Source organism: Pleurodeles waltl, chromosome 12 (assembly GCF_031143425.1).
Source record: "Pleurodeles waltl isolate 20211129_DDA chromosome 12, aPleWal1.hap1.20221129, whole genome shotgun sequence".
Classification (NCBI taxonomy): Eukaryota; Metazoa; Chordata; class Amphibia; order Caudata; family Salamandridae; genus Pleurodeles; species Pleurodeles waltl.
The window spans coordinates 417,647,245-417,673,569 of NC_090451.1; positions in this window are offsets into that span (position 1 = coordinate 417,647,245).

Here is a 26,325-nt window from a genome sequence, read left to right on the forward strand (position 1 = left end):
ATTCATATAGAGTTCCCTTTTAAAGCTTTCTATGAAAATGTAGGAAAAGTGAAAATCAAATTAACTGTTCTCCTCTCTTTCCACATCTAGTGATATTGATAATTTTCATCTCTTCGTGCAAACATTTTCTACCTGTCCCTGAAGACATTTGTTGGAAATGGCCCTTTCTGCAGGGTCACCCCCAAACTTTTTGCCTTTCTCCTTCTTTTTTTCTGACCTCATTTTTGCTGGCTTTAGGACTCTGAACACTTTACCACTGCTAAACAGTGCTAAAGTGCATATGCACTCTCCTTAAAACATGGTGACATTGGCTCATACCCAATTTGCTTATTTTATTTTACTTGTAAGTCCCTAGTCAAGTGAACTACATGTGCCCAGGGCCTGTAAATTAAAAGCTACTAGTGGGCTGCTGCACTGGTTGTGCCCCCCACATAAGTAGCCCCCTAACCATGGCTCAGGCCTGCCTCTGCAGTGCCTCTGTGTGCAGTTTCACTGACACTTCGACTTGGCATTTAAAAGTACTTGCCAAAGCTTAAACTCCCCTTTTTCTACATATAAGTCACCCCTAAGGTAGGCCCTAGGTAGCCCATAGGGCAGGGTGCTATGTAGGTAAAAGGCAGGACATGAATCAATCAATCAATCACAACATTTGTAAAGTGCACTACGTACCCGTGAGGGTTTCAAGGCGCTGGGGGGGGGGAGGGGGGTGCTGCTACTGGTCGAAGAGCCAGGTCTTAAGAAGTCTCCTGAAGGCGAGTAGGTCCTGGGTCTGTCGCAGGTAGGTCGGGAGAGTGTTCCAGGTCTCGGCGGCGAGGAAGGAGAAGGATCTGCCACTGGAGGTCTTGTGCTGGATGCGGGGAACGATGGCGAGGGCGAGGTTGGCGGAGTGAAGTTGGCGGGTGGGGGTGTAGAAGTTAAGTCTGTTGTTCAGGTAGGCTGGTCCAGCGTTGTGGAATGCCTTGTGAGCGTGGGTGAGGAGCTTGAAGGTGATCCTCTTGTCCACGGGGAGCCAGTGGAGGTCTCTCAGGTGGTGGGAGATGTGGCAGCGGCGGGGTATGTCGAGGACCAGTCGGGCGGAGGCGTTTCGGATGCGTTGGAGGCGTCGTATGTTTTTTGCTGGGATGCCTGTGTAAAGTGCGTTGCCGTAGTCTAGCCTGCTGCTGACGAGGGCCTGGGTCACCGTTCTTCTTGTTTCTGTCGGGATCCATTTGTAGATTCTATGGAGCATGCGGAGGGTGTTGTAGCAGGAGGAAGAGACAGCGTTGACCTGCTTGGACATGGAGAGGGAGGAGTCGAGGATGAAGCCCAGATTGCGGGCGTGGTCGGTAGGTGTTGGCCGGGTTCCCAGTGCGGTGGGCCACCAGGAGTCATCCCAGGCGGAGGGGGTGCGTCCGAGGATGAGGACCTCCGTCTTGTCAGAGTTCAACTTCAGGCGGCTGTTTCTCATCCACTCGGCGATGGACTTCATTCCCTCATGGAGGTTGGCTTTGGCGGTGCGCAGGTCTTTGGTGAGGGAGACGATGAGCTGGGTGTCGTCGGCGTAGGAGAGAATGTTGAAGTTGTGCAGACGGGCCAGCTGTGCGAGGGGGGCCATGTAGATGTTGAACAGCGTCGGGCTCAGTGAGGAGCCTTGGGGGACACCGCAGATGATGTTGGTGGCTTCGGAGTGGAAGGGTGGGAGGCGGACTCTCTGGGTTCTGCCGGAGAGGAATGAGGAGATCTAGTTGAGGGCTTTTCCTTGTATTCCGGCTTCGTGGAGGCGTGTGGGTTCTCTATGTCCTGGTAGTGTAAAACTCCTAAATTTGTTTTACACTGCTGTGAGGCCTGCTCCTTTCATAGGATAGCATTAGGGATACCGTCATATACTGTTTGAGTGGTAGATCCTGATCTGAAAGGAGTAGCTAGGTCACATTTAGTATGGCCAGAATGGTGATACAAAATCCTGTTTAATGGTGAAGTTGGATTTTATATTACTATTTTAAAAATGCTTTTTTTAGAAAGTGAGCATTTCTCTACCCTTAAATCCTTCTGTGCCTTCCAATCCATGCCTGGCTAGGTTTAGTTAACAGCTCCCTTGTGCATTCACTCAGACAACCCCAAACACAGGATGCTCAGTCATACTTGCATACATCTGCATATTGAGTGGGCCTGACACTTACATGACAAAGGACAGTAGCCTGCCCTCACGCAAAGGACTGCCACACCCCCTACTGGGTCCCTTGCAGACATGATGGAACTGAAAGGGATCCTTGTGCACTTCCAAGCCACTCTTTAAAGTCTCCCCCACTTCAAAGGCACATTTGGGTATGTAAGCAGGGTCTCTGACCCTACCAACTTAGACACTTCTTGACAAGACACTCTTGTCACAGACACTCCCTGGAGAAGAAACCCTGAACCAGAACCTGCAAACTTCCAAGAAGAACTGCCTGGCTACCCAAAGGACTCACCTGACTTCTTTTGTAAGAAGGACTGCTGCCTTGCTGTTGTCCTGCTGCCTTGCGGCTCTCTGGCTGTGCTGAAAAGTGCTCTCCAAGGCCTTGGACAGAGCTTGCCCCCTTTTCCCTGACGTTTCAGGACCAAAAGGACTTCATTCCTGCAAGAAGAACTCCCTGTGCGGCAAAAATCGATGCACAGCCTGCCAGAAATGATGCACAGCCTGCATCGCGGTGAGAAAATCACTGAACGCCGAACCGGAACAATGCAGCCCGACTTTGCAAGGAGAAGGTCGACGCAGCGCCAGCGTAGCAAATGGAAATTCAACGCACAGCCCACTGGATCGACGCAAAGCTGAGCTGGAACGACGCAGCCCAACTTCCTGAGAGGAATCGACACAGTGCCTGCTGTGTGGTAGAAATTTCCGCACAACGCCCACCGGATTGACGCAGCCCTTGTGACTTCGTCCTGCCAGCGCCGGATCTCAACGCATCATCCCCAATGATTCATTGTTCTTCATACATGCTGATTTATTTTGTGAGGGTGCAGCAAGAAGCGTGCGCATGTGAGTGCGAGTCCTAACAGGAGGAAGGTGGAGTGAAGTGCACCTAAGTGCACATGTGTGATATGCCGGCCGTTTCAGGCTAGTCATACACACATGCGCACTTAGATTTCTCCAGCCCGGCTGTGTTGAACAGCCAGCTGGAGAAACTGTGCAGACCCAGGGTTATGCCTGAATGGCAGTCGAAGCTACTCAGAGCAATCCTGGTGCTGCTTTCATGCTATGTTTAGCACAAAAGCAGCACCAGGATTGTGGAAGAGCCTGTGCTGGTGTCCGAGAGAATGCTGGGACACCACAAAAAGACCATAGGAGCAATGAGGCAGGAGGCGACGGCGGCGACGGGAAAAGGTAGTTTTGTTTTTTTAATTAATGTATTTTTTGTATTTGCTCCCCCCTCTCCTCCCCTTGAGATTATATGTGGCCGCTGCTGCTTCTGACTGCAGCACTACTCGCCTACATTGAAAACCTGTAGATGTGACAGTGGTAACAGAAAACTGCACCCATCTAAAATATATCTTGGTTTGATGGAATTGCCTGGTGCAATTGTCCACATTTAAAATAGCAGTATTTAACAGTACGCAACACAGCTGAAGGAATGGTTTTCATATTGCATGTTGAAGCCTAGCAAAATTGTATATCATGTAAGCACGCAATATTTTTCTTACTTTTTATTATAAAGCTTGGCAGTCACACAAGGGGTTTCTGCATGGCATATTTGCCCTATGTCAGAGATTTTACATGGTTCAGACACCTCCAAAAATAAGAAATTAACCGCTTAGTTCAAATCTAATAATAAAATGCAATATTTTGCAGGCTTGAAAAGTATAATTTCCCGCACCAAGAAGTAATATACCAAATTAGCAAGGTCCTACATTAAACATTGTGGGAAAACGGCCTGACAATGATTGTCAAAGAGAAAATAAAAAATGTGTCATAAGGTATTTTCAAGGATGCTTGAACTAAAATTGAAAAGTTCAAATGAAATGGGGAAACAATGAAAACAAAATCTAAATAAATGCATTTAACAAATTTAAATTTGAGGCGAAATAGTAATTTTGCACTTTCGCATTTCTAAATGAATTGGCTGTGTTCAATGCCGCAGTGTCTGTGATCGTATTTCTTTTACTGTCGTACTGCCTGGACACATTTATAATGAATCCATGTGTGCAGGAAAACTATGAATTCTATATATAACAAGATGACAGTGAGCAAGCAAGGCTATTTAAACTTTTTTGCATCCAGATATTCTGTAGGAAGGATGACAACATGAAGCCAACTTTGTACACCCGCCCAATGTTTTTGTCTGGCATTATCTTTCGATTCATTACATTAGCTTATCTTCTCCCTCGAACACACACACACTCAGAGCATGGCCGTTGTATTTATACTGGGAACAATTTATGAACATTTCCAGGGACCGTGAAAATATGAATATTAAAATGTTTGGAATAGTGCTCTCTCTGAACTCAACATAATGGAGTCGACAGATGTCGACAGTGTGCAATTTATGTTACTTATTTATGTGTTTTAAGGGTACTTTAGTTCGATAATGGGGCTCCAGGCCGCTTCTTAAAAGAAATGTATTAGCGTTTCAACATCAATAAAACACTTTTGTTTGCATATAAAGGAGTATGGAGTAAGTAGTAGCGCATATGAAGTGAGCTAGAAAACTCTTTGAAGGGAGTGTAGGAAAGTGAATGAATAAATTCATTCAAAGTTGGCGAAATTCGACAAAGGTGAATATTTTTGAGCTACAACTGTAGGTGTGTGCATAATTTTCATCACCTAGATGCAATCCCAAGCATTTCTCAAATTTCGCTTTATGTAAAATGTGCGAAATATTTGCTGTTTCGTATACCATGAAATATCTTGTGATTGCTGAAGGTGGAAAAATGGTTTGCACGTGGCTCACTGTGAGACATATTCTGCTCCAATTTGTTTTCTGCAGTAATGTGAATAACAATTCTATGCACAGTATATCCTCTTCTAGAAAAGTGATTTGAATGACTGAGAGAAAAACCTTTTCGCGCATGCCTAGTTACAAGCTCCTCCATAGTGGAAAAATATCAGACTTTTTTAGAATCATACCCTTATTACTAGCGAGGTCAACAATAGCTAGTCCTAGGGCATAAACATTGTAGGCTAGTTCACAAAAGATTTCTTCCTCCCATAGTTTGGAAAAAAGGACTATTTTATTCAAAGTCTGGCACACAACATACAGCCATTCTTGAAAAAGGTAGCGTCTATTTATTACGCCAGTTCAGATGTACCATGCAAAGTACGGAGCTTTTGAAAACATGGCACATGGAGATGTAAATGTACAGAGTCATATCGTTGAAGGTCTAAGGTTTGGGCCACAATTAAGGCAATGATCAATTAAACAGCAAAGGTCAGGTTCAGATTATGTGCGAAGATGGGGAATGATAGGTGTAACTCAAACGCTGGGCTAAAGATGTGTGATGGGATGAAGCAAGGAAGGAGGTATGTCACTGCATATCAGTAGTACTTTTATTTATGTATTTGGTAATTTTACCAATAGATTATGCACATTTGTTTTATAACCAGCAGACTAAGGGGCATATTTATAAAAAGTGGCATTGCACTAGCAGTGCCACTTTTCTTGCACCCTTCAGTGTCCCCCTAACGCCACCATGTGTGCGCCATATTTGACGCTAGCCCGGCGCTTTTCAGGGTTAGCGAAAAAAATGGTGACGGTAATCCTTCAAAGCACCCAGAGGCCCATTGAAACCAATGGAAGCCTCCTTTTAACGCCTGCTCTGAGCAGGCTTTAAAAGTGCTGAAAAAAATCGCGCAAGGAAATCTAACGGGGAAATGAACACTTTGCATACATTATACCTGGTGCAAGAATAATGTGGCGCAAAAGGTTACAAAGTGGTGCACTGCATGCACTGCGTCACTTTGTAAATATGGCGTGGCATTTTTGGCTTTCGAACGCCACATTAGCATAAAAAAATGACACTAATGTGGCGTTAGAATGTCGCAGGGCCCTCTTAAATCTGGGCCTAAATTTCTGACAAGACACTACAGCACTGCAAAAGTCAGATAATAATCTATGTTACATAGTAGCATGACCTCTATTTATAATCAGTAAACGTCTATGCATTATAGCACAGCAGCCATGCTGAATAATCACCTTGGTAGTTCTTGCTGTCTCCAAGCCATTCTTTCAAGCTGCTTGTCCACTAAGCTAAAACTCCGAGTGTGTAGTTGGAAAACTAATATTTTAGTCCGTGTTAATTCTGCCCTGCTTATAGAATTTCAAATAAAAGCACTGCACCAACACTTCCTTTTGGAAATCTAATAGATGCAACAATGCTATCTTGTTCTCCTTACATGCTAATTGTGTACCAGCCTAGAAGGGGCGAGTTAGAGGTTTGAATTTTTGTGGCTCTGTTTCTTGTTGGGGCAAGCACCTACGTTATAACAACTAACAGTAAGGAACCCATCTAATATTTCACAATTACCATTACTTTTTCTCTGTATCACTGATAATTTTTACCTACTTCAATACTTTCCTATGCTAAATCATTTTAACAAAGATATGATAATAATGTATTCCATTGTTTTTACCACCAGTTGTCAAGACCAAACCAACAAATTTTGTTTCTCTCTCATTTATATTTTTGTGCTTGGCATTGAATCACTCTATTCGACTGCTTAACCTTCTAACAATGTTTTGCCCTGAAGAAAACCTGTAGTACTTTTGCCCTATTAGGCTGAAGCAAATTTGTCAGTGTTATGCTGCATAGATGTAGGAGCAAAGCATTATCTAATATATCCCTTACTGCTTTGCATTGCAAAAGCCCATATTGACAACCAAATTAGGTTCCCCATTAGACTTAAAGGGGCATATTTATACTCCGTTTGCGCCGAATGTGCGTCAAAATTTTTGACGCACAATCAGCGCAAACGTTGCCCCATATTTAAACCTGACGCCCGAGCCCGCGGACGATAAAAATCCGCAATGTGCGCCATTTTCTGGATGCGGCAACCCGCCCTGCGTTAATGATATGCAGGGTAGGAGTTCCCGTCCCAAAAACGACGCACACAGCCGTGCGTCGTATTTATGCTTCCGGGCAAAAATGACTCTCGGCCGGGAGGCGGAGCAAAAAAATGACGTAAAGCCCGATGTGCATCAAAATTTTACGCCTGGGTCAGGGCAGGCGTTAAAATGGGGCAAAAACACCTGTATTTAATCAGAACACACAGAACAAACAACAGAGCATCAGAGCAGCAACAGGGAGACATGGAGGTGATTTTTATCCAGCGTGCACGTAGACGCAGAGCCCTGCAGCAACAACAGCAGCTACAACAACAACAGCAGGGACCCCAAATGCAGCGCAGAAGGCAGGAGAGGATATTCCGCCCAAGAACAACCCTGCATGGCCTCAGGGAACACAACATCATACAGAGGTACCGGTTGAACTGGCAGGCCATTCAGCAGCTCCTGAGAAATATTGAACAGCAGTTGGCCCCCACTTTGGTGACACCCCACACCATCCCAACAGAAACAAAGCTGCTTGCCGTACTTCACCTGCTGGCAAGTGGCTCGTTTCAAACAACTGGTGCCCTGGTTGGTGGAATATCACAACCATCATTCTCCGCATTTCTGCCAAAAGTACTGGATGCCATCATTCGCATGACACCCCTCCACATCTGCTTCCCTAACACACTGCAGAAGCAGCAGGAAACAAAACAGGGGTTCTACGCCATCAGTGGCTTCCCACACATCCTTGGTGCAATCGACTGCACACACGTACACCTTGTGCCACCTGCTGCAACAGAACACCTCTACCACAACAGGAAGCACACACATTCAATCAACGTGCAGGCCATAGTCGATCACCAAGGACTGATCAGCAACATTGTGGCTAAATATCCTGGGAGTGTACATGACGCATTCATCTTCCGTCACTCTACCACCAATCAACACTTCCAGGATGGACGGTATGGCAATGGACTACTTGTTGGTAAGTACAAAAATCCAACTTATATACACACTGCACAGCAACCCTCTAGGACACACAACACATACACCACAATAGCAACACCTAGCCAGGAACACACTGAAGTCCTCACATCACTAGCCATGTTTCTGAAGTCACCATTGAACCTGTCACACATTCGAATTTACTCTACAGCTTAATGTGAAGACATTAATGAGTTTGGTTGCCTAAATGTCACCTTGCAAATTGTAATTGTCACAATAACCTGTACATTAATACATTGCATAAGTCTTAAGGTATGGGATGTCCAGGGTACTTTCATATGAACGTGTTAACTACACTTTCATTTTTGAACTCTGCATGGAACTATCATCTCACCCCCAGTGAAGACACACGGACACCTGTATCACAAGTCACAATGCTAGGGAGGGCACACTGTACTGAAAATCCCAAAACATACTGCTGACAAATGGTTAGCTAACAAACTCTTGCTCAGCCAAGGAAAAAAAACAATGCAAAAGTTTTAGCCTACAAGTATAGGTTGTCACATTAGTACACAAAAGAGTCACAGACAACACAAGACAACTACTGCCATCAAAGGTCTGTACAAGAGTGCCTCCTACATCTACATGATCCCATTCTGTGTTTTTCTTTCAGCTGATCAGGGGTATGGCATCCAGCCTTGGCTAATGACACCATTTGGGAACCCGACTACTGCTGCAGAGCGGGCATACAACGACGCCCAGAAGAGGCCACGCAGCATTGTTGAGCGGACCTTTGGGATCCTCAAGTCAAGGTTCCGCTGCCTTGACAACACTGGCGGTAGCCTACTATATTCCCCAGAGATGGTCTATAGGATCATACTCACTTGTGCCATATTGCACAATATTTGTGTGAAAAGGAACATTCCCCTCCTCGAACCAGACATGCCTGAAGATGACGAAGAGGAGGATGCTGGCCTGCAACAGGAGGGGGAGCAACCAAACACGGCTGCTGGAGTGCGTAGGCGCCAACAGATTGTAAATAATTTCTTTTCATAATTTCTTATATCACCACTTATTGCACAATTGTAAATAAACACAGATAACAAACACCACGTCATGGTTTGGCCTATTCATTTCTGCCCACCTTTAGTTTGAAATTGCTGAAGAAGAATTTCGTCTCATTTAGCAATAATGACATAACACTCATCACACAAAAAATATACACCACAAATGTCTGCACAGAGGCTATGATGTTTCATGATACATCACCATCCACAGAGGCCAACAGGAGTACAAATGTGGCAATGACACATGCCTGATCCAGACACCTGAGACATTCTTTCACTCAGCACAAAAATGTAGCTCATTTGAAAGTCTCATTACACGTGTTCAGTGACAGGGTGGGACCATCCATGTGTACGTGACCATGTCCTCAATGGCTTCTCTCAATTTTTGCTACAAACAATGCCCAATAGGAACAAGATTAGCTGCCACTAACTCATGAGGAGACCTTGAAGTTACAGTGACAACATATACCCAGACAGTTGATAGTGGATCTACATTGGACCACACATATAATCATATGCCATCCAATCAACCAAATATTTGCAAGCAGCCAATCACAGTAGTGTCCCAGTTCGAACCTAGCAGGAAGAATGAAACATGGCACTAAACCAGGTAATGCATAAAGGTCCACATACATCAACAACCTATTTGTCATCAGCACATGAGGAACGCCGAGATTTAGCAAAAAATTTCAGTGCAAAATGGTATGTCAGATTGCTCCAAATAATCAATAGGGCAAACGTCAAATAGGAAAATGGGATTATTGAATGGCTAACAGTGAATCATACCCTATGGCCTTCCATGAGCCTGCTGCTGCAGGTTTAGCATAACAGAATAAATGAAAGCCGTGGATAAATTAGCAAATCTGGAAGGGCAAACCCTAGGGTGCTGGGGGCCTAAGTCCACCTCTACCGCCCCCCAAATATACAAGAATTATGTACATGTGAAGTAAACACATGCATAAGGCGCATGTGAGGCCTACATGTAAAATGTAAAACACATATAAAATACACCAAATCATTATTAGGACATGGTTAGCCCCATAAAAAGTGTAAGTGACAATTGCACTACCTGTTTGGACTATAGATAAATGGATTACCGTGATAAATGTGGACACATTGTTGCTAAGGAATCCATCCTGGTATCCCATTCATCATTTGAAATTAGCCATCAGCAATTACCCAAAATATGTGTACAAATATGGGTAATAACCATTTTGAGCAATCATTAATATTACACTGTGAATGCCTTCTATACATCCAATAAGGGACATGTGTCATAGCTAACCACAAATGTGTATCACTTAGCACCGTTTGGTCATGACAAAATTCCTTTCACAATTCGACAAAATTAAGACATTTTTGTCAAAATGCGTCATATTTCCACGCATACAGCCTGGGCGTCATAATTTTTTGACGTGCAGGAGTGCACAGAATGCAGAGTAAAAAAATATCATATTAAAAATAATAGATTAATAAACTGCATTACATGGCCACCATATTTTCTATGATGCGTCATATTTCCACGCATACAGCATGGGCGTCATAATTTTTTGACGTACAGGAGTGCACAGAATGCAGAGTCAAAAAATATCATATTAAAAATAATAGATTAATAAGCTGCATTACATGGCCACCATATTTTCTATGATGCGTCATATTTCCACGCATACAGCATGGGCGTCATAATTTTTTGACGTACAGGAGTGCACAGAATGCAGAGTCAAAAAATATCATATTGAAAATAATAGATTAATAAACTGCATTACATGGCCACCATATTTTCTATGATGCGTCATATTTTCACGCATACAGCATGGGCGTCATCATTTTTTGACGTACAGGAGTGCACAGAATGCAGAGTCAAAAAATATCATATTAAAAATAATAGATTAATAAACTGCATTACATGGCCACCATATTTTCTATGATGCGTCATATTTCCACGCATACAGCATGGGCGTCATAATTTTTTGACGTACAGAAGTGCACAGAATGCAGAGTCAAAAAATATCATATTAAAAATAATAGATTAATAAACTGCATTACATGGCCACCATATTTTATATGATGCGTCATATTTCCACGCATACAGCATGGGCGTCATAATATTTTGACGTACAGGAGTGCACAGAATGCAGAGTCAAAAAATATCATATTAAAAATAATAGATTAATAAGCTGCATTACATGGCCACCATATTTTCTATGATGCGTCATATTTCCACGCATACAGCATGGGCGTCATAATTTTTTGACGTACAGGAGTGCACAGAATGCAGAGTCAAAAAATATCATTTTGAAAATAATAGATTAATAAACTGCATTACATGGCCACCATATTTTCTATGATGCGTCATATTTCCACGCATACAGCATGGGCGTCATCATTTTTTGACGTACAGGAGTGCACAGAATGCAGAGTCAAAAAATATCATATTAAAAATAATAGATTAATAAACTGCATTACATGGCCACCATATTTTCTATGATGCGTCATATTTCCACGCATACAGCATGGGCGTCATCATTTTTTGACGTACAGAAGTGCACAGAATGCAGAGTCAAAAAATATCATATTAAAAATAATAGATTAATAAACTGCATTACATGGCCACCATATTTTATATGATGCTTCATATTTCCACGCATACAGCATGGGCGTCATCATTTTTTGACGTACAGGAGTGCACAGAATGCAGAGTCAAAAAATATCATATTAAAAATAATAGATTAATAAGCTGCATTACATGGCCACCATATTTTCTATGATGCGTCATATTTCCACGCATACAGCATGGGCGTCATAATTTTTTGACGTACAGGAGTGCACAGAATGCAGAGTCAAAAAATATCATATTGAAAATAATAGATTAATAAACTGCATCACATGGCCACCATATTTTCTATGATGCGTCATATTTCCACGCATACAGCATGGGCGTCATCATTTTTTGACGTACAGGAGTGCAGAGAATGCAGAGTCAAAAAATATCATATTAAAAATAATAGATTAATAAACTGCATTACATGGCCACCATATTTTCTATGATGCGTCATATTTCCACGCATACAGCATGGGCGTCATAATTTTTTGACGTACAGGACTGCACAGAATGCAGAGTCAAAAAATATCATATTAAAAATAATAGATTAATAAGCTGCATTACATGGCCACCACATTTTCTATGATGCGTCATATTTCCACGCATACAGCATGGGCATCATAATTTTTTGACGTACAGGAGTGCACAGAATGCAGGGTCAAAAATAATTTTCATATTTGGTTCTCATATTTGCCAGCGAATTACATTTCAACTCTAGAACTGTAAACTCAGCCTCACACAAATGTAAGGGAACAATGTAGAAATTATTTTTGACTCTGCATTATGTGCACTGTTATGCGTAAAAAAATATGACGCACAATCTGTATGCGTGAAAATATGACGCATAACGGAAAAATAAAAACGGTGCCCATTTTATGCAGGATGTGATGTAATAGGATATCCTGTTTACAGAATCTGTACTGTGAGTGTACTTTCACTTTCACTTTGCAGTCTCAGATTATTCTAGACTGTGTGGCTGTGTGAAAAGTGTTGTCCTGTGTTTTAGTGCTTTTGTGTCCAGTGTACCTTCTCTATTGTGCTTTTGTGATCATTGTCTTGTTGTCTAATATTGTCTGAGTCTGTTTTGTATACTTTTGTCAAATCCAGTGTTTCTTTTTTTTGTCTGTGGGAGTCTGTTCTGGGTAGTTTAAATTTGGGGTTAGTTGGGCTATTTTTCTTAAGTTTTCTTTTTCCTTCACTACTCTACCTTTCCCCATTTCCCCCTTTTCCTTTTTGTTCAACATTTTTCACCTTTGTAATTGTAAAGATGTCAGGTAGGCCACGGCTTTCCATGATGGGTGAGGAGGAATTGGGGGGATTTATTTGGCTTGTTTGCCATTTCCTCCCACTCATGCTGGAGGCTGGGGGCCGTGTGATACAGGGGTATCACACGGAGGCACGTAAAGTCCGGTGGGGGAAGGTGCGCCATCACTTGGTCCGGGTCTACGGTAGCATGAGGAATGACCATCAACTCAAGCACCGCTGGGCTGATCTGATATCCAGGGAGCAGGATCTGCTGGACCACCTGGGAATCAGGATTGGTGGCCATGTTGGTGAGTACAAATCAATTACATGTGAATAATTGAAAGCTGTGTGGGGACATGTGATGATTGTTACTCAATCTTATAGATAAGTAGCTTACTGTGTGTAATGCTAGGGAAACCTACTGGGTAATTGTTGCACAATGTGTAGGAAGACAAATGCTAGCAGTCCGATAGCTCATGTTTTCAACACATACCGGATGCCTGTAGCTGTATGTAATGTAGTGTTGCCTTTGTGTCAGACAAGCGACACATTAATGCCTCTATTTGAACTCTACAGGTCATAATTGCCAGTGAAAAAGGGATGTTGAAACATCATACCTACATATGTAGACGCCATAGCTAGACAGAAATTTGTAAAACCATTATGATGCTGTAAATGAGTGGTGCCTTCACGTCAACTGAAGTTAGCTATGTTGTCCACACATATGTCACATGTGTGTCTGGTTGGTGTGTGTTGAAAATGACCACATAGCCTGTTTGAGTTTGAGGGGTCATGCAGTCCTCAAGTAACCAGCTTTTGGATGTCTCTCTGGGATGCACATGATGAGATGAATGCACCCTGATATTGTTGGGGCATACTAATGGAGGTGTATCTTTGACACCACATGACTGTCCTGGCCACTGCATGTGTGTAGTATGGTGTGTAACTGTAGCAGGAGACTCCTCCAATGTAAATGTTGATTAAGAAATCTTCCATGCAGTATGAGCATGTGTCAAAGTGTTTCATTACGCATGTCATATTCTCACATTGTCAGTGTAACTGCAATTGTTTGTCAGTGCACGGAGTCTGAGTATATTCTTCCTTCCATGCTTTACAGGTGGACCTGCACCGTACACCGTGGGAGAGGTGGCTCATTTTGAGGACCCCGACACCTACAGTGAGTGTGGCATGAGTGCTATTTTTATTGTTTGCTAGTGATGCATGATGGACTACTGTGTGTTCAACAGAATTCAAGGTTTGATGCGCTGCCCGTTCATTGGTATTGTTGCATTAGTGGGATTTCAAATATCACTTCAGTTTGAGTAGACCTATGCTTATCCATTTCTCAGATTTTGGGTCTGTAGGCCATCCCAGTAGGGCCCGCTATGGGGAATGGGGTGAGTCATGTGGAATACACTGGTTAATGTAAGAGTTGCTCTGGGACTTGTCTCGGACTGAGTCTGCATTTCAGACTGACATTCTCCCAGATAGCTTCTGCAGAAGGCTTGTCTGAAATATGCTACTTCCCTAGTTAACGATGGACTGAGTACACTGTAGGTTGGATCTTCCGGGGGCATGTACTTCCACAAGTTGAACTAGAAGTGTGTGGGACTAGAGTGCAATGGCCTAGGTGTTCATTCTACTCATGATCATGGGAGTTCTTGCTCCTCTGTGTGTGTGTTTAAATATGCCTCACTGGTAGTATGTGATGTTGGCCTAAGTCAGTGCATTTTGACATGTGTGGATCTTGGATAGGACAATGTTTGGCTGACTCCAAATTGTTGCTAGCCCTTCATTGGTGTTGTGTGTGGAGGAAAATCCTTGTTGACCTTTCTATACACTCCTGGGTGTGCATTGAATCTGGGATTATTGGTTGTTCTTCCCACCCCACCCTCAAAGACTGCCATGTGATTGGGAATAGGGTACCTAGGACTGTAGCAACCAGTATGTTACACATACTTGTGACCTTTTGCAACTTTGTTTAGAACCTAGTGTACACATTCGGTTGTGGCACATGAGTTCAATATTTGCAAACAACAATTTACAAATGGCATTGAGTGAGGGTTGTGATAGTTATCACATAGAGTGACATATGTAGTGAAGTCAGTATGCGGAAGAGGTTCAGCCATAATGTCAGCTGCATTAGCCATTATTTGGATGAGAAGTTTAGGCAGATTTCACCCATCATGTAGAGACATGGATATGCTAGGTGTGAGATGGCTTTTTGTATGCAGGCTTCACATGTACTTCCTCTGAGACTTTCAATGAACTATGTTGTGACAATCGCTGTAAAAAATACAGTACAAGTAATGTGCAATTGACCCATTGTGCTATTCCACCCAATGCATTTCCTATGGTAAATAGTTGCCATATCTCTTCACAGCTGCAAACATGAGTGCCGCAGAGAGACACCAGTTTGAACGGCGTGCAATGCGATACCGGCACATCCTGCAGGTGCAGTCGGGGTTCAGGAGGATGGCCAGCAAATACCAAGCCGATCGGGCCTCCGGGGCATGGTGGGCCTCACCACAGGGTGGCCCTACATTGCCCACAACAGCCACCACCACCACATCCACCAGGTCTCCCCAAGTGGCCCCAGCAACTGCGGGGACAGTTGACCCTGCCTCGTCAGCACGACCTGGACCCAGCCATTTCCAACATGCAGGACAGTCCAGTGGCCATACAACTACTGCCACACCGTCCACCTCGGCCAGCACACAGACTGCAGCAGCCCCTCCTGCAGCGGCATTCCTGGCATTTAGTGGTAAAATGGACAAAGTTATTTCAAAGGTGGACAAGCTAAGCCACGATGTGGCATGTATTAAGAAAAGGGTTCGTTCCATCAGGCGGACCCTACGGAGGGCCAACCTCTAGGACTTTTTGAATGTTTTACATTTACCCCTCCCCTCTCTCCTCTTTCCTTTTTGTACTGATAGTTGGGTTTTGGGGATTAGTGTTAGGTTAGTGTAGGTTGTTAGCTTAGTTAGTGTTAGGGAGGAGGGTGGGGGGTCCTTATTCTTTCTATTTTTCTTTTTTGGGTGGGTGGGGGTCAATGTTGGGATTCCTGTTTGTTATTAAAAAAACAACAAAAAAAATATATATATGATTGTTTAGGATAGTATAGTATGTGTGTAGGTTAGTATGTGTTGTCCTGCATGTGTCCTGTCTCATAATGGTGGGTGGGGGGTTGATGTTTAGATCGATTCGTTATATGTGTAGAGTAAGTTTAGCTTAGGTTAGTTAGGGACAGTTGTGGGTTAGGAGTAGTCAGGTTAGATTAGTGTAGGTATGACTTTTCCCTTAGTTGCCTCTGGTGTGAATACATAGGAATAAACATATAGTTAACCCTTTGCATTATGCGTTAACTGCTACTTTATCATGGCCTTGACATCAGTGTAGGTGAATGTTTTTCTATGACATTTGTGTCCTATGCTACCTACCACAGAAAATGGAGGTTTAACATGGCAGCTACCCCTGTGCTAACTTGGTAAGTATCCACCATTTGGGAGACCCACCATTGGTAGTTTACATCGATCACCAAGGATTTGTGTTGATGAATAGGTATTCTACATCACAAAGTGTGCTTCCAGACTTGGTATTGTGGGTAATTTATTAGGTCGGACTGCAGTGTGATGTTCAGGGAGATCTTTGTAGATGAGGTGTTGTTAACACTCTTGTCTTGTTGCCTTCATTGCTGACATAGATCATGTGTGTAATAATTCAGCATGACTTCCCTTCATGGAAGTATACTCAGAAAGGGTGATTGATGCAGTGTTTATTTGTGTTTGCTTAGATTATGCTGCATAATTTCATGTTTTAGTATTGCATGGTGCCTACATTTATCAGCCACAATTAGTTGACTTGAATTGCTATAGATGGAGCATTATTCTGTCCAACACAGCATGATTGTGTGTGGTTTGTCCCTTCATCAGTTATTCTCCTCAGGATGGTAAGGCTATGGTGCAATCCTGGCCACTGCACAGATGTATCATAGTACATGATGTCAGGACAGTTGTATTGACAAGCTACATGGTTGTCACACAGGCACTTTAGAGTTATCTACTGCACAGTTGATGTGTCACATAACACAGAGACATATTAGGTGTGCAAGTGCTATTTATTGATAGGTTCTGTAGTGCAAAATGTCCATTGTCCATGTTTGCTGAGTCCGTTCTGGTGCATTCTTACATGGTGATCCTACAGAAGGGGTGTGGATGATGCCCCAGACATGCTGGGGTGATGTCACAGACAGTGCAGAGGGACAGGATTTGCCGAATAGTAGGAGAGAGACATTCACTGGCAATGGTGACAAGTCATACAGTGGTTAGCAGAACAGTCATTGAGTGTAGTTGTAGTGAGACTGACATTTGACAAAACGTAGGACCTTGGTCAAAGTAGGCCATGGTGCAGGGACTAGTGCTTCCGGGTACTCTTCCGTGAGAATGTGATCTGTTCCATGTCTTCTTCTTCTGATGTGTGTGTTGCCTGGTTTGTCCTTGTTGTTGTTGGTTGTGAAGGGGCAACACACACCTCAGTGTTAGAAGTCGTGGAGTCAGACATCCCGGGGGCTGCTCCCTGTGAAGTTCTTAAGGGCAGTACTGCTGCAAGGAGGGCCTGCTGGTTTTTGAGAATAGCAGCCACATCACGATGGTAGGCAGCCAGGTCGGCCCTGAGGGGTTCAATGTTGCATTCGTGCACACGTTGACTGGATTGCAGTTGTAGGTGTTGTGTCAACTGTATTACAGCTGTGCTGATTTCCTTTTGTGTTTTCGCAAGTTCCTGCAAGAGAGATGTTAGGGCTTGCATAACAGCTGCCTGATCTGCAAATGACGTCATGCACGAACGCACCCCCTCAAGGCTGGCTGCCATATTTTGCATCCCCACCCGCACCTCCTTGGCCAGCTCCCGCTGTACACCAACTACATTTCTTTCAAAGCTGGTGCCAGTGTCGTCAGAGTCCTCAGCTGTGTTGGAGCTGGCAGGTCTTACAATTGGGGTGGTGGGTGGGTCTTCTGTGATGGCTGCTTGTTCTGTGCTCCTCCTTGTGACTGAAGGTGGGGTCTGGAGGCTTTCAAGGACCTTTTGGATGGTCTCCTGGGACATGTTTATGGGCTCGTCATCCATGTCTTCAGGGAAATCAGGGACAGGCATATCGGCAGGAGATCCATGTTCCTCTGCAATGAAATAGGGTACAATGAGTGTGTCTGTGTTGTGACAATTTTGCCGTAACATGCAAGCCTTTTGATGACTTTACTTTGTGCTCTGGTTTGGTATTGGTATCTGCTGTCCTTCATATGGGCATTGTTATAGGCCTATGGCCCACCTGTGTGTCACATGTATGATATAGAGTTATCAGACTTGTCTGCCTAATCGCCTCTAGGTGTTGCTTTGTACCAATTAGGGAATAGCCATCTTTTTGTCCTACTCGTCCCTCCGTGTATATCTATTCTTATGGTGAGACCTTTTGTCGCGTGGGCTCTCGTTATCCTAAAAGAGACTACTGGATTTCTAGGCAGCAGGATCGATATCGGTGTGGGGGACTGAGTCTGACCCACTTGTAAAGAACTCTGTCACCCTAAATCCGGTTTTTGCTCCAGCTAACTAGCAGTGCCTCATTTCTCCCACGGGGAAGAAATGACTAGGCAGCCGAGCGCATGACATCTTTGGAACTTCTCAGGGAAGTCGTGGTCACTAAGATCCAAACCAACTCTCTCATTTACAATATGATCTCATATACAAATGACAAAGACAGTATAAGTTTTATATAATGTTTTCATAAAACGACTGTATTTTAGATAATAAGACTTGAGCCGCAATAACCAGAACAATACAACATAGTAGGATTGAAATAGTCACCAGGAGAGTGAAACAGTCAGCAAATGAATTAAATACATTCAGGGCAAAGTGCACAAAGGCCTAAAGCCTGAAGCTAATGCGCAAAGGATACGTAAAACTAACCACACTACACTTTCACTGGCTGTGGGTGTTGTGATTGCCCTGGCAGCACACTTGCCTCTCAGGACCTGCCCCAAAATCTTTTTATTCACATTGACCTAATTGTAATTGTTCTGTGGCATATCCTATGCATGGCAATGTTACGATGTGATATGGATGTAGACATTGTTGATGTTTCCAGCTGATGTTGGGTAATGTGTGTTTAATTGGATTGCCCTGTTTATCGTATCAATGTCCTATTTGGTTCTCAAACTGTGCAGGTGTGTTTCAGTGACCAGTTGCATGTGTCCCTTCCTCAATGTTGTTGTCTGAGCAGTATGACATTAGTGATGTTGCCTTGTTAGCCAGGCACGTGAGGGACCCTGACGTATGCAGCATGTGTGTGTCCTTAGTGCTGTGTGGCTCCTATTGCTGTTTACTTTGGCTGATGTATGTGTCAACTATGGGCATTGGCATTTGAGTGTACTGGTGCCTTTGTCTTATTTCTGGAAATAGTTGCAGATGTAATCCTCACCCCCTAATTTAGGTATGTATGTTCCATGGGGAGGTTCCTGCCATTAGCTACTATAGCTGCCCAGAGATCAGAGGTGTTAGTGTCAACTGTTGTCGAAATTACATTGCAGTTGTTGTTTTGGCTACTGGATTACTGATAGGGACCTAGTTGATGTAGGATCTATTTTGACTGACGAGTGCCTGGATGTAAGTTTGACGTAGTGGCCTTCCCACCTGTCGCGGCTTTCCCTTAGCTCCATTGTTGTCATGACAGGATGGCCCCATGGGACTGTTGTTGGTGCTGTGTTTTGTCGTGCCCCAGCTTCTGTCTATGCTGGCCATGCCCCCCTGCCGTGCCCCTTTACCCATGCCACTTCATATATATGCTGACTTACATGCATTGTGTAGTAGGTATTCCCCACCCCGGTTGCAGTTATCATTATTGCATTATAATTCCCCATGCGACTTACCCTGCATGTGCATTGTCTCGTGGTAGTCTGCGCTGTCCTGTCCTTGAATCCCTGTGACGATCTCCTCAGGGATGACGGCTGCGACCATCTCCTCCATGTGGTCCAGGGCCTCCTGGTGTGCTGGACTCCCACCTCCAGTCTGCAGTGCTGCCTTCCTGTTCCTGGCCATTTTTTCCTTTGTCCTACGTTTGCAGTCATGCCAGCATTTCTTACACTCGGTGACTGTTCTGCGTTCTTCAGCCACACTGTTGATCTTGTCCACAATTTGTTGCCATATGGCCTCTCTCCTGCTGATTGGCAACTTAGAGGTGATGAACAGTTGGTGCTGGTGTTCTGTCACCTCTTTAACCAGGATTTCCTGCTCCTCTGCACTGAAGCGACACTTTCTTTTTTTTCTATATATGTCTTGGTTCCTGTATGGATCATCATGGCTGGTTCCTGGTCTGCTGTCATCTTCCTGGGGTCTGTTGTGCATCTGGGATCCATTTTGGCTCTCCTCTGCTGAAAGGGCAGTGTTCGCGGGTAAATTTGACACTATTGTGTCAAAACAAACGGCGCTTTCCGGGTTGCGCTGTCGTAAATCGACCCACAGTCATTTGCGTCGCGTTAACGTTGGTTTCCTTTACGACTTGACGCCGCTGTGTGCGTCACAAAATAATGACTCCCACCTGTTGTTTGCGCCGCCCTGCGTCAAAGTATAAATTTGATGCCCGCACGGCGCATCGAAATGGCGTTAGCCAGCGGTAATTTTTTTGACGCAAAACTGCGCCGGCGCAGCTTTGCGTCAAAAAGTATAAATATGGCCCAAAGTGTTCTAACGCTAATCATGTTTTGAGTTGCATTTTTTTTAAGTATAAGTGCACTGCTTGTGACTTTAGATTACAGAAAATGCATAACTAACACGAACTCCACTGCAGTTCTGCTTATATAATTACATTTGATTGACATTTTGAAAGCATTAACCCCGTTATTGAATTCAAACTGTATTTTATCATAAATTAAACTTAACTTGCACTGATCATATTCAATATATTGGGCCAATTAACTATATTTAGCGGCATACTTATGAGCTCCTTGAACTCATATCTATGAGGGCATGCAAAGTCACTTTATGTGGCTTTGAATAGCCTCATAGATATGGACTAAGGCAAGGCAGCACAAATTTCTGCATTGCCTTGCTCTGCGCAAGGAAGTTATTCCATGGGCGTACCCTGGGCATTGAGGGGGGGTGTTCCCACGCAAAACCCATGGATTTTGATGCATCCCCAGATGTACAAGGGCTTGTAAGCCTGGAGATGCTTCAAAAATCTTATGCGTCCCCAGGGGAGGCAAAATGAGGAGAAATATCTTTATATCGCTTTGTTCTTTCTTCTTTCTATGTGTGCTGCATTCTGCTAATGTCATTTTCCTAGAACCTAGCCCACCCTTTGCTCCGGCTTGCGGGATTCCATAAATTTGGTGCCTGGCTGGCACTTTGGAATGACACAAGCCTGTGCTATAATTTTTAAAGCAAAACTGCGTCTGTGCAGTTTTGTGTCAAAAAGTATAAAAATGGGCCTTAGTGTCTACCCTTTAGCCATTTTACCAAGAATGTCCATTTTTAATCTCTTCCTTGTTTATACATTTGTATTAGGTTATTGATGCTCTCTAATGTTGTGTTGCTTAGTGTTTCTTTGAAGCATGCTTCTTAACACTGTTATCACAGTAAAAGCATGATCAATCTCAGTCCATTCATTGTGACCCAAATTGCACTGTGAACTGACAACTTTAAGATTTGTATGAGTGTAGACTTCTGAATTTAACAAACTGACAAAGGCTTCAACCAGTACACTTGGAATCATTTGGCAGTCACAGATTTCCAGAAGTAGTCCTGAAAAATGCTTGATAAATCCCACTTTAAATTTTGGAAAGGGCTTTGTTTGTACAGAGTGCACAACTTATCATTACGAACACAATTCGGATTACTACAATTGCACTTTTTAGTTTATCTTAAATTCTTTCCTTGGGAAACCTACTTTTCCTGTGCAGAAAGCCTTACCAGAATTTATCTAACTGCACTCCTACTCTTGAAAAGTATTTACTCTTATCCTTTTCAGAAGCAAATATCATTATGTTTCTGTGGTAGATGAGGGTCAGAAACAGATTTGTGAACACAAACAAGCTATTATGTGTTCATACATCTTTTAGTACTTCCACACTCGGAAAGATTCAATTCTGACCACAGGAGTAGGATTGACTCATGAATAATATTATACCACTATAGGACAACATTACAAATTGGTAAATCGACTTCACAGTGCAAGTTCATCTTTGTTAAAAACTTTGCACATGGAAAGCAAGCCTGTTGAACACATTAGTTGAATTTACACGTGTGTTTTTGCACACTACTGCTTGTATTTCACGTAGAAAACGGAAGCACTGTCAAATAGACTCCTCTAATCCTTTCTCTGGATTTCTCAATTCAGGTTAGTACGGATGATGTTTTCTGTTCCATGCACATCGGAAGCACAGTTTTTACAAACAGTATCAAGTGCTTTCCAGACAAATGTTTATATACACTTTGTCATTGAGTAAAATTTTATATGGTCTCATGGTGATGACACTTTTTGCACCAAATTTGCATAAATTTTTTTGACGCAAATTCGGCGCAATACTAACTCCTTATTTATATTTTGAAGTTAGACCTGTCTAACATCAAAATATTGTAATTTGCACCATTTTTTAGATGCGTGAACCTACCTTGCGTCAATGAGATGCAAGGTAGGCGTTCCCATCTAAAAAATTGTGCTAACCCCATAGCCCCATATTTATCCTGCTGTGCTAAAATGATGCATGGGTGGGAGGAGGGGCTAAATAATGGTGCAAAGCCTGCTTTACACCATTATTTAACGCCTGGGTCAGACCAGGTGTTAATGAACCTGTGGACCCATTTCCATGATTGAACTCCATGGAATGGATCCACAGGCGCCCTCCTCAAGCCCCAGTAACACCCCTAACCACATCAGAGGGACACCAGAGGGTGGGGGACCCCATCCCAGGTAAGTAGGGTAAGTATAGGTAAGTATTTGTTTTTTTAATTAAAGTGCCATTGGGGGCTCAACTTGGGGCCCCCTCCATGGCACACGGTGCAGTGGCCATGCCCAGGGGACACTGGTCCCCTGTGCTGGCCAGTGGGGTGGTGGGCATGATTCCTGTCTTTTCTAAAACAGGAGTCATGTGGTATGGGTGGTTTTGCATCAGAAAATGATGTTAGGCTGGTTAAAGTCATCATTTTTTACTCTAACCAGCCTAAAGTCATTTTTTGGTGCAAAACCCCCTCCTCCCATACCGCCAGCCCCACCAGATTAACATAATTTTTTTAATGCTAGCCCACCATTTGCACCGGCTTGCACATTCCATAAATATTGCACCCGGCTGGTGCAAGCAGCACTAAACCTTTTGGTACAAAACTGCATTAGTGCAGTTTTGCACCAAAAAGTATAAATATGCCCCTTAATGTGATGAAATGGCAAAGGGTTGGATGTAGCAACGCATGAATGGCAATGGAAGTAAATTATTGGAAGATGGGTAACCTGTGTTTTTGAGACGGCAAGCAGGAAAAAAGACAAATATTAAAGATGAAATGTCATTTTAGGGGGTCTTTATTTAAATTCCAATATAAAAAAAACTGCATAACTACTTGAGAAGTCATATATGTGCGGAAGGTTTAAATATCTTTCTAAGTTCCAATCAGCTGTTGAAAAGGAGAGGATATTTAATTTAAGGCAGGTAAAAGGGTAGAGAGGACAGGTGCATAAAAAGAAAGAAAATAATCTAATCCTTGGTAGATTTATGGAAAGAAAACAAGAGGGAACCTAAAATAGGAGAGTGTACAGATCTAGAGGTGGTTAGGCACTTGGGAGTATATCTGAATTCTGTAAGGAGTTCATACAAGCTGGTGTATATTTTAACCTTTATCATATATTTGAGCCATGTTCTCAAAGTCCTTCTACAACTTTGCCTGTTGAGTGTCAATTTATAATTTATGCACCACCTTTACCACTATAAGTCACACACCTCCGAACACAGCCTTGTTACCTCTCTCACCACAATAAGTTAACTATTATTCATGACTTGTCCATGCACTGTTTATAACCTTGCATTCTACATACCTTATAGCATGTGAAATCATAGCATTCATAGCAACACCTATAACTTCTCAAAATTCACTATTTGCCACAACACAGTGCATGGTAGGGTGACGAGTTATAGTTAGTGTTGTCTGGTTAATGACCTGAAAAGACTGTGTAACAAGGTCCACTACTAATAATAATTTGAAGTTGGTGGATGAATTGCAAATGAAAAAGTTACAACTATAACTGTAGAAATTTTGTAGTTTGTGTAGTTTAGTTTGATTTGTATAGGGAACATAAGTTTTCAAAACTATAACTAAGCTTTAACTTTTGTTTTTTTCATTGGATTTCAATGTTTTAAAAATAAAATAAAAATGTGTTTCCACTTGCAGAGTCCAGTGTCGCAAGTGGAAAAATGTTATGTGAAGTGTCGTACAGTACAGTGGAGGAGAGTGTTGTAAAATCTTTTATCATGAACTATAGTAATGTAGTTTGGAATTCAGTGAAGTAGTGTATTGTGCATTGCAGTAAAGTGTTATATAGTGTAGTGGCATGGTGTCTCATATAGTGGAGTGAAGTATCCGAGACTGGAGCAATGAGTAGTACAGTGGAATGGTGTGTCAAAAGTAGTGTTTCATAGACTGTTATAGAGTGAAGTAGGGTGAAGTTGTGTGTATAAAGTGGAGTATCGTCGAGTGGAGTGTTGTAGAGTACAATGGAGGACTGTATCATAGAATGGAGTACATTGTCATAGAGCGGATGGGCATAGAGTGGAGTAAAGTGTCATTGAGTGGCATAGGGTATAATACAGTTTTGCAGAGTGGGGTTGCCTACAGTAGAGTAAAGTGTTAGGCAGTGGAGCAGCACAGAGCGGAGTATAGTACAGTGGCATAGAGTGGGATAAAGTCTAGTAGAGTAGTGAAGTAGAGTACAGTGGAGTAGGTCAGTATAGAGTGGAGTAAAGTGTTATAGAGTGGAGTCCTTGTCTAAGACAATAGTGGCTGAGGGTGCAGTAGAGTAGAGTGGCATAGCATGCAGTTGAGTAAAGTTTCATAAATTGAAGTACTGTGTTGAACACAGTGCAGTGGTATGTCATACAGTATTGGAAAGAGATGTAGACTTCAGTAGAGTAGAGTGGCATACATTCTAGTTGCATTTTGTAGAGTGGAGTGGTGTAGAGTACACTACAGTGTTGTGAGTGGACTGGCATACAGTGTTATAGAGTACAATGAAACTGAGTGGGGAAGAGTGGAGTGGCGTACAGTGTGTTAGTTGTGTAGAGTAGAGTAGTGTGTCAGGGTAGAGGGGAGTAAAGTGGGGTACAGTGTGCAGTGTTGTAAAGTGGACTAGAGTATTATAGAGTAGAGTTGAATAGAGTGTTATACAGTGGCCTACAGGACAGTACAGTGTTCTACAGTGGAGCGAAAGGGTATACACAGTAGTAAAGTGTCAGAGAGTGGCATACACTGCAGTAAAGGGTTGTAGAGTGAAGTTGCATAGAGTACAGGAGTGGATTGATGTGTAGTAACATAGACTGAGGTAAAGTCTTGTACAGTGGAGTAGAGTTGAGTGGAGTGGTGTAACAGTATGGAATAAAGTACATTAGAGTGTATTGGTGTGTTGTAGATTAGAGTGGCATGGAGTAGAGTGTACTGGTGTATTGCAGGTAGTAAACTGGTATAAATTGGAGAGGGGTCTCATACAGTAGACTGGAGTGCTGTGTCATATAGAAAAGTGTTGTATAGTGGAATAGAGTGTTGTACATTGAAGTATACAGGCATAGAGTTTGATAGTGGGGTGAACCAGTATAGAGTGGAGTAGAATGTTGTAGAGTGCCATGAAGTATGGTTGATTTTTAAAGAGCATATATAGAGTGGGTTTGAGTGTTATACAATGGAGCAGCATAGAGTGGAGTGGGGTAAACTATAGTGGCATAGAGTGGATTATCATAAAGTGAAGTAGTAAACAGTGGATTAGCGTGCAGTGGAGTGCAGAGGAGTGGAGTGGCTGAGAGTGGATTAGCATAAAGTGGATTGGTGGCATGGAGTGGGGTAGGGCACCTGGGATTAGCATAGAGCTGGGTGGCATACATTGAAGTGACAGCATAGAGCTGTGGAAACAGTAGTAAATTGGAGTGGCCTCTCATACAGTGGGGTGGAGTGCTGTGTTATACTGTGTTGAAAACTGTTGTAGAGTGGAGTACAGTGTTGTATAATAAAGTGTACATATATGGACAGTGGAGTGTGCGAAAGTAGAGCAGAGTAGAGTGTAATAGAGTGGCATAGGATGTGGCAGAGTTTTGAAAAGTGGAGTTAAATGGAGTGGAGAAGAGTACACTAGAGAGGTGGAGAGTGAAGTATGGAGTAGCGTACAGTAAAGTGGAATAAAGTGGAATAGTGTAGAGTGGAGTAGCGTAGATGAGAGTGATGCACAGAG